The 10555-nt window shown below is 39.6% G+C and overlaps 1 long non-coding RNA gene across 1 annotated transcript; it reads left to right on the top strand.

Annotated features, from left to right (window-relative positions):
- Nucleotides 1-900: 900 nt before the first annotated feature.
- LOC148736053 (uncharacterized) lies at nucleotides 901-5695 on the top strand. Its single transcript, XR_015998981.1, has 2 exons — nucleotides 901-1117; nucleotides 2743-5695. It is a non-coding gene; the product is annotated as an uncharacterized LOC148736053 (long non-coding RNA).
- Nucleotides 5696-10555: the final 4860 nt, after the last annotated feature.

The following is a 10555-nucleotide window of genomic DNA, read 5'->3' as shown; positions in this document are numbered from 1 at the left end:
CGGTCAAAGTTGCCAGACTTGCGAAGGGAGGCACCTATCACTAATGAGGAAGTCCGCGATCGAGACTGGTCAAGGAAGTTATCACAGAAAGAGTATGTTGATGCAAAGAGAATTGTTGTTGCAAGTGAAGTGGAGGTTGGAGATAAAGTACTCCTGAAGAACTCGAAGACTAACAAATTGTCTCCAAACTATGACCCAAATCCTTGCGAAGTAATAGACAGGAAAGGAGGAGAGGTAACAATTAGAAGTACAGCCGGTGCCGAATTTAAAAGAAATGTCTCATTTGTGAAAAAGTATCAAGAGAAACCCTTGGAGGCGAAAGTCGATATTACTCCCGTCCATCGAGAGCAAGAAGGAACAAACCAAACAGAGGTAGCAAAAGGGGAGGATGAACTCCCAAGGCCAGGGCCAACTGGATCATCGATGTCTGTTCAGCAGGCCACTGCCACTATCCGAAGTCCACTTAACCAGATAGTTTGTCCTAGGCCAGCTCGGAATGTCAGACCGCCTAAACGATTTGACGACTACGAACTTTCTAAGGGATAATTGAATGTTATTTGTTGTAGGCTCATTGATATTATGTTAGGAATCCGACTGGACTTTGTTTATGAACAGTAGGCCCGGGCCTGCATTTATATGCAAGACATTGTAAGAGTTGTGTTATTTATGTTTGGGTTTTCGCTCTAAATTAAGGAAAAACAGGGAGGGATGTAGTGTATTGTACCGGAAGTGCGAAAAGGTTGTGTTTGTAGGCATCCCGTGATGCCTAGGGAAAGTTGTTGTTGTGATACTCGTTGGCTGCCATGTGAGTAGTGTGTTGATTAAAATATTCAAATCAAAGGACATCGAGGGTTTTTATCGCTGTATATCCGAATATCACAGGTGCGTCTTCCGTTGTCGATTTCGCGGCCCACCCTCTTCAATTTGCATGATAAGTGAACAGTCTGGATATACCAAGAAATATTCGTCCAACAGTGTCTATTGATTCACCACTGGAAGGCTACAATTATCATACTTCCCATTTGTGGGGTTATTTAAGGAGCTTCCAAGCGAAAGGGTCAATCATTCTGCAAAGAGTACAGTGGAGAAGGTATCATTAGCTGTCTCACACAAAAAGGTAAGATTTACTGCCTACATTACTGTAAATTTTAACAAAAAAAAACGATTTCTGAAAGACCGCTCTTTGACTGACCGAAACCAGAGGCAAATTTCCAATTCTTATTTCTATTTTTTTGTTGTGTTATTTCAATGTCAGGACATGCACCCATATGTAATTATTGTGGATTTAATGCACCATCGTTAGTACAGTAAGAAAAACATCATCTTCTAACCCAATTTTGACAAGTTATTCTTACTTTCACTTCAAAAAAAACACTTTAATAATGGAACTATAAGCGTACAAAGAAAAAATTGAAACAAAACTTCTACATCTAAAAGTAAAACCATTTGCATTCTAATGCCAAGTTAGGAGATATATAGTCTTTGTAACTCTAAAACTCGAGTACTTTCTCCAAAACTATTTAATTTCCTGTAGGGGTTTTTATTTAGTAAAAAACATTGAACCCGAAAATGTGGACCCATTTAATTTAAAAACGCAAAACAAGGTATCATAATCTGTCGAAAAATTTAGTTCCTTTTATCAAAGAAATTTTAGAAATCGTTTTCAAGTATTATGTTTTCGAGCAGAGTTTTTTTTTAACCTTAAATTGATAGTGCCATTTAATCGCCACAAAAATGCTGATTATTCAACGAGAATTTTCGATGTGTTTGACAGTATATTGACATGTATATGATTAGTCACAATGAGAAGATTAATCTCTTTTTTTACGAAATCATGAATTATCCATGGCACTTAGCATTACTTGCAATTTCAACAGAGGGCATAAGTAGTTCAATGTTGGTAGAAACGTTTGACCGAGCCATAGCCTGCCCATTGTTGATGGCAATATTGGAACTGGGCATAAGCTGTTTAATGTCGATGGAGATATTGGAACTGGGCACAATTTTGTGTTGATAGTGATATTGGAACTGGGTGTAAGCTGTTTGTAGAGATATTGGAACTAAGCATAAGTAGTGAAATGTTGGTAGAGATATTGGAACTGAGCTTAAGCAGTGTAATGTTTGTTGAGATATTGGAATAAATCTAAATTTGGTAGGAATTAAGTAACAACCACGATTTTCTTTCCTTTTCCTGTAAATATACCGTGTTAGTGGTAAAACGCCTCTATATTCAGTCCTACATTTTTCAAAAGTTTAACTAAATCCTAACGTCTTTAAAACACAAACCGTTTTTTACGCCTTAAAACTGTGATACAGAAATGAGCTCTGTACGTAGTTATATATAAAATATTTTGATAAGTTTCTGCTTTTCATGGAGTCTCTAAAAGGCTTTTAGAAAAATATGCTATTTATGGCGTATGATTACAAAACATGCAGATTAAAATATCATCACAAAGTATAACAAGGACATTTTGTTTCTCTTTCCTTGCAAAGTTGTTTGTTTCTGTTTTTTCAGTTTCCTTTGTTTCCTTTATCTCTTAAATATAATTTTCTATCAACATTGACAAAATTTAGACCCTTTCTTAAAATATATGGCAAGACTTTCAGTAGTGTCAACATCGTTATTCCTCCATTGGGGACAATCTTCGATAAAAAACACAACTACGACTAACATATTTTTCTGCGTAAACTAAATTATAGTTAAGCTTTGTTGTGATAAAAGTCCATTTTTTCTTGTTCAAGATATAGAGCATGGAGAATTAATAAACAATGGCAATTCAAATTGGACGCCATATTTGCATTCAGTGTATTATCCTTTTGCCGACGGGAATGACTTGTGTGCATTCCACCAGGAATGGAAAGTTTTTCCATTATGTCTATTCTACATTCTGCTCCTTTGTGGAAGTGGCAAACAGCTGGGGCAGTGGCTGTAGGTGAGCGGACCACCCTAGCCCCATAATGCTTATGCTTGGGGCAACGCACCCAAACCATTGAGTTGAGACACTCATTTGGGGTTTTGAGCGTTCCCACGAGTGCACCTCTCTAGAAGCTTGCATCACTGAGTGTCATGAATGGAGGCCCACTCAAAAAATTCAAGGAATACTTATGGCAAGCAGTCATCCTCTTTAGTGGCTTATTCTAGCTGTCACCATCTAGTGTTGCCATTCACACACCGAGTATTTTTTAGGTAAGAAGTTAACGAATCAGCTAAGTTTGTCGTCCCATTCATTAACAATCTTACATCACAGAACGATGAACTGCGTCAGTTATGTCAGCGGTTAAAATTGAAGGTAATAAAGAGCGCGTTTCGCTTGATGCCGAAAGAAGCCATGCAGAGATTTGTGGACTCCAAGAAAGGCGCCAACGACGAATGTGACTCCTGTGGTGTGGTGTTGGGTGAAAAATCGGTTAATACTCTCGCTAAAGACACTTTATATCAGTTACAGTTTGTGAAATCTCCAAACGAGGGATTTTACGAAGCCTCTGTTAGAATGAAGAAAGGTGTTCCCTCACTAGTAGGAGATATCAGTCGAGTTGACGCTTACCGAGATCAACCGTATTGCATCGCGTCTTCTCACCCTAGTCTAACCAAATACTGCTATTGTTTACCGATAGAGAAAGTAAATTAAATACAAGCAGTCTACTCGAAGTGTTAGAAAGTACGAGTGATCGAGTCTCTGTACACCCGCCTCGGTCATAAATGGCGGGCTTAACTCTTTTACTCCCAACGAGTGACCAAAAGTGAACTTTCCCTTTAGATATCCATTTGAGGGACTGGTCCCTCTGGGGAAGGGGTCGGAGGAGTTTGATTGTGTCACGATAAAATTTACCTGATTCCCCCCCCCCCCCCCCCAAATCAGGTCCTGTTTTACGATCCCTCCCCTCTCTCATTGGCAGTTAATTGTCAGTCAGTTTTCTAAAGTCCCTCTTCCCCCTTCATACTCTGTTGGCGACAAGTGATACCCTCTCCGTGATCCCACCAAAATCCTCCTCCGACCCCTCCTTAAACAAGAAGAAAAACAATGACTGGTCCCCGATTCCATGCAGAAAGGTGATGAGAATTGAGGATCATTGAACTAGAAGATATTATTTGATCTCGTATCAAATTCGCAACTCTAAAATTGTAAGAAATGAATGATCTGATAGACAGAGTGGGGAATTGGACAATTTTAAGTGCGCTTTTTGATGCTCTACATTCAGGTTGATTCTGGGCCCGACAAGAAACCACATTAAAATGAGAGGGGATTGACCTATGTGCTTGAGCTAAGAGAAATTAGCATTACATCAAGATAACATCCTTTAGCTGATAAGTTCGTCAGTTTTCATGAACCATTTGACGATAAAATGTTGGCTTTGCAAAGAGATTTTACACTTCAATCCCCTCTAGGAGTGAAAGCGGTCATCTCGTGAATCAAACTAGGCAAAAAGAGTCTCTAAGCTGTGCAAGTACAAAGTAGATATCTGATCCAACCACAGCCGTCTAATTTCATAATTGATAACATATAACATTATTAGACCCTCAGCCCCCACCCCCCACCCTCCGGCCGACCATCACAGCTTTGGTTTTTTTTGTTTGTTTGTTTTTTTTTTTCAACCACTTCTCTGACACCAAAACTCTAGCAACGACAGTATGGAGTGTTTAGAATTTACATGTCTTGGAGTATTTTATAGCTGATTTAAACTCTAGATCTAATAATTATGTTTATTACCAAGCTAGGAGGTCCGTCACTATCACTCAAAAAAGTCCACCGATCGTTTTAAGAACTTTAATAATAATAATAATAATCAACTTTATTTAAAGAGGGTAAAACACATAACAGTATAAAACTGACAAACCAGTGGCCCTCTTAAAATATATTACAAATAATTATTGAAAAAGATTAAAAACTAATTAATTATGGAAAAAGATCAAGAGCTAAAAATCTAAAATTACAAAGTTTATAAAAACTATAAGATAAAATGTTCTAAACGTTTATAACTATTCTTAAAAAAATCTAACATGGCCTTCTTAAAACATTTGATAGTAGGTTTCATTCTTATGTCCAGTGGTAAGGTATTCCAGAGGCGTGAGGTCGATACTGTGAAAGACCTACCTCCCTCTGACTCCCGTTTGAATCGGGGACAGACCAGGTTTAGTTGTCCATGTCTGCTTGATCTTTCATTTATGTCTGCAGTTCTTACGAGCATTTGGGACATATAAGGTGGACAGTCCCCAGATAATCGTTTGTACACCATTAGTGACCTATTTACTTTTGCCTCATGAAAGAATGGAACCCAATCCAATTTCCTAAACAGTTGTACGCTATTCGCTTTAGTGTCAGCTCCGAGAATTACACGTGCCGCGCGTTTCTTAAGTTTAAAGACTTTCTGCAAACTCTCAGCAGAACAAGATGTCCATATGGTTGATGCATAAAGCGTTTTCTGCTTGATCATGGCATTATAATAAAGTTTCCTTTGATCAATGGGCAAAAAGCGTCTTATTTTTCGCAGCACGGCAATTCTCTGCGATAACTTCGTGCAAAGATTTTCGACATGTTGGTCGAAAGTAAGCTGGCTGTCAATCGTGACACCTAATAGTTTATGTGAGTTCACTTGTTCAAGTTCAGTAGAATTAACGTTTAACTGCAGGGTGGACTGTTCCATTTTCTTGGCTAACCGTTTACCAGTGACAAGCATAGATTTGGTTTTGGTTTCATTAAGGATCATTCTGTTGTCAGCTTACCAATTCAAGATTTCATCAATATCCGTCTGAAGGCCGACCGAGATATCATTAGGAGCCGTCGTATAATGGGTGGAGTAGCTAATAGTTGTGTCGTCTGCATAAATATCAGCCACGGAGTGCTGAAGTGTTGCAGGTAGATCATTAATAAAAACAAGGAACAAGATTGGACCTAATATGCTGCCTGGTGAGACTCCCAATGTTAAGGCCTTTTGGGTAGAATGGTGACCGTCTATATTCACATACTGGCGTCTGCCACTCAGATAGTCACGGAACAGGGGTAGACTGCTCTCACCCACTCCAAGAGCCTTCAATTTTGACAATAGTAGGTTATGGTCAATCAGGTCAAACGCCTTCTTGTAGTCAATAAAAACAAGTCCAGTGGCTTTATCATTGTCAAGGTTAAACAGTAACTGGTCTACCAATCGAATAAGCGCAGTTTCAGTGGAGTGCGATTCTCTAAACCCTGACTGGAGAGGGTGGAATAAGTCATTCTCTTTCAAGAAGTTAACTAGGTATTCACAGATGTGTTTCTCCAGCACTTTCGAAAGAATAGGGAGCACAGAGATCGGTCTATAGTTATTCTTTTCATTCCCACCGCCGTTTCCTTTAAAAACAGGGGTAACTTTTGCGATCTTCCAGGCATTAGGGAAGATCTGTGTAGACAGGCAGTGGTTCAGTAACTTCGTCAGCGATGGAGCAATTGCTGGAGCTGCAATTCTTAGTATTTTGGCGCTGATGCCGTCATCTCCGGTGGCCTTATGGGTTGGGATAGATAACAGTAACTCTACAACTCTCTTGTGAGTTATTCTTGGAAGGTCAAAAGCACTATTGCCTTGACTGATAGAAGTCATCGTTCGGGGGTCAGTCAGCGGGCCAAGCCCAAGTGCAGCAACCAGTTTCTTCGGTTGATCAACAAAAAACGAGTTCAGTATCTCAGCAATGCTTTGCTTATCCGAGATATTTATCTCGTTTTCAACAAGTTCCTTTATGCCGTTCTCAACCCCTCTGTCGTCCTTCGAAAGACACATGATTAGATTCCAAAGTTTCCTGGAATTGTTCCTGTTTTCAGTGACTTTATCTTTGAAGTAGGATTGTTTTGTACTTCTGATAAGTTGAGTCACTGTGTTTTTCGCTCGCTTAAACGCATTCCAATCCCTTTCTGCTTGGCTCTTTCTAGCTTTGACAAGAAGTTTGTCACGAGCCTTTATCCCCTTCAAGATTTCGGTGTTAAACCATTTTGGCTGAACTTTGCGCTTTACTCTCTTTTGTTTCAGAGGGAGGTGTTCGTCGATAATGTCATTAAATACTTTATACCAGGCGTCGACAACATCATTGGTATCCTCGAACACAAAGGCACAGTCCCAGGGGGCCTCTTGAAGCGATGAAACAAATTGCTCTTTGTTAAGACCTTTAATGTCCCGATAAGTTATCGTCGTGTGTTGATCTTTATTGTTCTTTGGACATGTAATGAATTTCCTTGTAACAATAACTGGGAGGTGATCAGATATCCCAGAGGACATAGCCCTCACATTGTGAAGCTGCTCCGGATGACTACACCAAATGTGGTCAAGGCAGGTTTTTGACACGGGCCTGGTAATAATATGCACAAGTTGGGACATATTCAAATTATGCAATGTTTTTACAAGCGAGCGTTTCTGCACTTTTTTTGCACATAAGAAATCAATATTAAAGTCGCCTAAAATAATGATTTCTCTGTTCAGCAGATGTACGTTTCCGATATTCTTTCCAAGTCTCTTGTCATCAGCCGCTTTATATGAAGGAGGACGGTAGACGCCGGCAATAAGTAGGGGCCGCTTCGACTTAAAAGGACAGGTCTCAAGCCACAAACACTCTAAATCAGTTTCTTCGAGGTCTTCGCGCCGTTTGACTTGTAGGGAACTATTTACAAAGGCAAGAATCCCGCCACCAGATCTCCCGATTCTATCTTTACGATGCAATTGGAATCCTGGGATAAAATAAAAGGAGTCAGGCACTTTCGCTGAACCAAAGGTTTCAGTTAAAATCAGAATATCAGGCTTATCTTCTCCGTTGTTTGAGTTTGTCAACCTGACCCTGATCTCCTCCAGTTTGCTATCAGTAAGATGCTGAATATTCCAATGGCAAACTTTTAAGCCCACACCATGACAGGCCGCGCCAGGTCCGGGGTTTTGAGCGATATCTCCATATAAGATAAGAACATTTACGAGCAGGAGGTCTTTCGTAAAGCGTAGAATAGCACTTGCCTTTAGGTAATTACCAGTCGTGGTAATGGCGGACTGTTTCGTCGATTGATTTCGCACAGGAACAACACTTGATAGTTCCCTTCCACAAGATAATTCAGCTGCTTGACCATGCACATTGTAGTCAAAATCACCAACCTTGTGATCTTTTTTAGAGAGAAGGCTAAGCAAAAATACAACCTGGACGATTTTTGACGGAACGAGTGAAAGTCGTGCCATGATGCCAAAACTCTCGCCGCTCGGTGAGTGTTTAGTCGGATGAAGTCGTTGTTGTAGTTGTTCTTCGAAAAAACACGGTGAAGGTATTTGTTCTCGTCGAATAAGCTGTCTATCGAGTCGCATGCTAATTGTGCGCGTCGTGTTAGAAGTAGTAAACGGCGCCTATATGGTGATTCCTTAGAGGTCTGGGTTCGAGTGGCTCGGCCGAGTGAGGTCTAATTAGTTATTCATACCGCGTAGGTGCGCGAGGGTGATTTTTAGGGTTTATTCACATAGCGTAGGTGTGCGAGGAGTTTTTAGAGTTAGGGTTAAATCAGTGTAGGTATAGGACGGGTTTTTAGGGTTTAGAGTTTCGCTTAGGTTCGTGAGTAGGGGTTTTCAGTTTTATAAAAAAATAACGGTACAAAAGAGTCCAAGATGGCGGAGGAATTAAGTACAATATTTGGTTTTGCATATGATTTATTTAATCACACAGCACGATATTTGATTTGTAAATAGGTGACATAAGCTAGAAAAGCTGTCATAATCTCTCTGTACAATTGATGGAAAGTAGATTGTTCTCCCACGTTGGAATCATAGGTTTCAATTTCGTCAATCTATTTTGTCACTTGTCTGCGTATTTCACAAAGATCTTGCGTGGTAGCTTTTTCTTTTACAATGGCAAATAATTCGTCTACGACGGCTCCGGCCCATTGAGGATTCTGTTCAATCTCTTCATCCAAATGTGCTAGGAACAGTTGTTTTTCAGATGACATGGTGATTGAAATGATTGTAAAATCTAAGATCATTTTATACCTAAATGTGTTTGAACGTATATGTCACTCTGATTGATAAGCTGTCATAAAACATAGCGTATATAAATTTATCGTTTCGTACTCACTTGCTTCAGAGTAGCTATGCTTTCCTTTGAAGACTTTACACGTGAATGCGGTCAATGGGATACTTGTATATTGATTGACGGGATAGAGAAAGAAGCGTGGCACAGTGTAGAAATTAGAAGATTGAAAATAGTATATATGCCAAAGTGGATACAAGAAATTACAGAGAAGATTGCTTTACTTAAATTGAATGATGCCTAAACACGTCAGTTGGAGTAAAGGAATTGCTTATAAACCTGCGGAAATATGATATCAATGTACATCTTTGTTGGTATTATACGCATTACTACTGGAGTTATTGTTCGAAATGTCAATTCCCTTTACGGTGTCTCGTCAACGAACGGCCGATGGATATACCCTAAAAAAACTTTAGGAATAGACAGTTTCTCATCATTCGTAGCGAGTACAGTAAAGTAAACGCATCATGAACGACGTGAGAATTTTGAACGATTGTGAATTTCTGTACCAGAACAAGTATCTATTCGATTTGTGTGCGCCTAAAAAAGTGTGTGGGCCCCGAGAAGTCATAAGCAACATTTTGGGACATGTCAACGTTCCCATCTGCTTAAAGAAACGCCACGAAATCATTTCTACATCGTGCCATTACATGGAGGTGTATTATTTCCTTCGATATGTACAAGCTGTGTTTGAGAAGAAATTACCGGTTCTCGAGATGAACGACCCGGCCTCCAAGTATAGATTCATGACTGCCTGCGAGGAATTATTTGACGAGACGGTCAGAGAAGTCAGCGAATGGCCGAATCCGATAGGAGGTCACATGCAACTTTATATGTTTAAATACTGGGAAGAGTTTGAAAAGTTGGGAGAGCGTTTAAAGTCGAATAAGTTTTTCCTCGACGATGTGACAGAAGTGTTTGCGTCGTTCCGTAATCCCCATGTTAAGCCATTCAGATGTGATGAGTGAAATGGTGACGTTGACATGTGTCAAATATTCGCCCGAGTGGTTTAAAAAGACGGCAGAGTCGCATCGTTTTATCAAAGATTGGTGAACATTTACAGCTCCGTCTTGAAAAAAGAACCTACGGTGTGGAAAAGCGTATAACCGTCAACTGACCTTTACAACTTTGAGATTCACATGTCGGGTTCCAAGAATAATAAGAGACTTAAACGCAAAATGAAAAAGCAAGAGAAAAAACATACTGAAACTCTGTGAAATTAGAATATTAAAACAGAAGGAATCATCAAACCATCGGTTGGACGTTGTGGCCGTGAACATGTAGGGGTATAAACATCGAATAGAGGAGAAAATTAAGATGGTGAACTTCGCGGAGGATAATGAAGAGGCAATATTTCTTTAAAAATGTAACAAATAGCTCAATTTCTTTTTTAATAAACTTGGTTGCAATGAATCGTGTGTAGTCATTTATGTTTCGATAGAGTGTTGTAAAGAGCTTCCCGATTCGTATCCCAAAGAAGTATATTATCAGACCTATCTATGCCCACACGAAATCTATAAATTCGACACAAATTCCTGT

Source organism: Stylophora pistillata, chromosome 3 (genome assembly GCF_964205215.1).
Source record: "Stylophora pistillata chromosome 3, jaStyPist1.2, whole genome shotgun sequence".
Classification (NCBI taxonomy): domain Eukaryota; kingdom Metazoa; phylum Cnidaria; class Anthozoa; order Scleractinia; family Pocilloporidae; genus Stylophora; species Stylophora pistillata.
The sequence above is the reverse complement of the archived record's forward strand: the minus strand, read 5'-3'. Positions and strand labels throughout refer to the sequence as shown.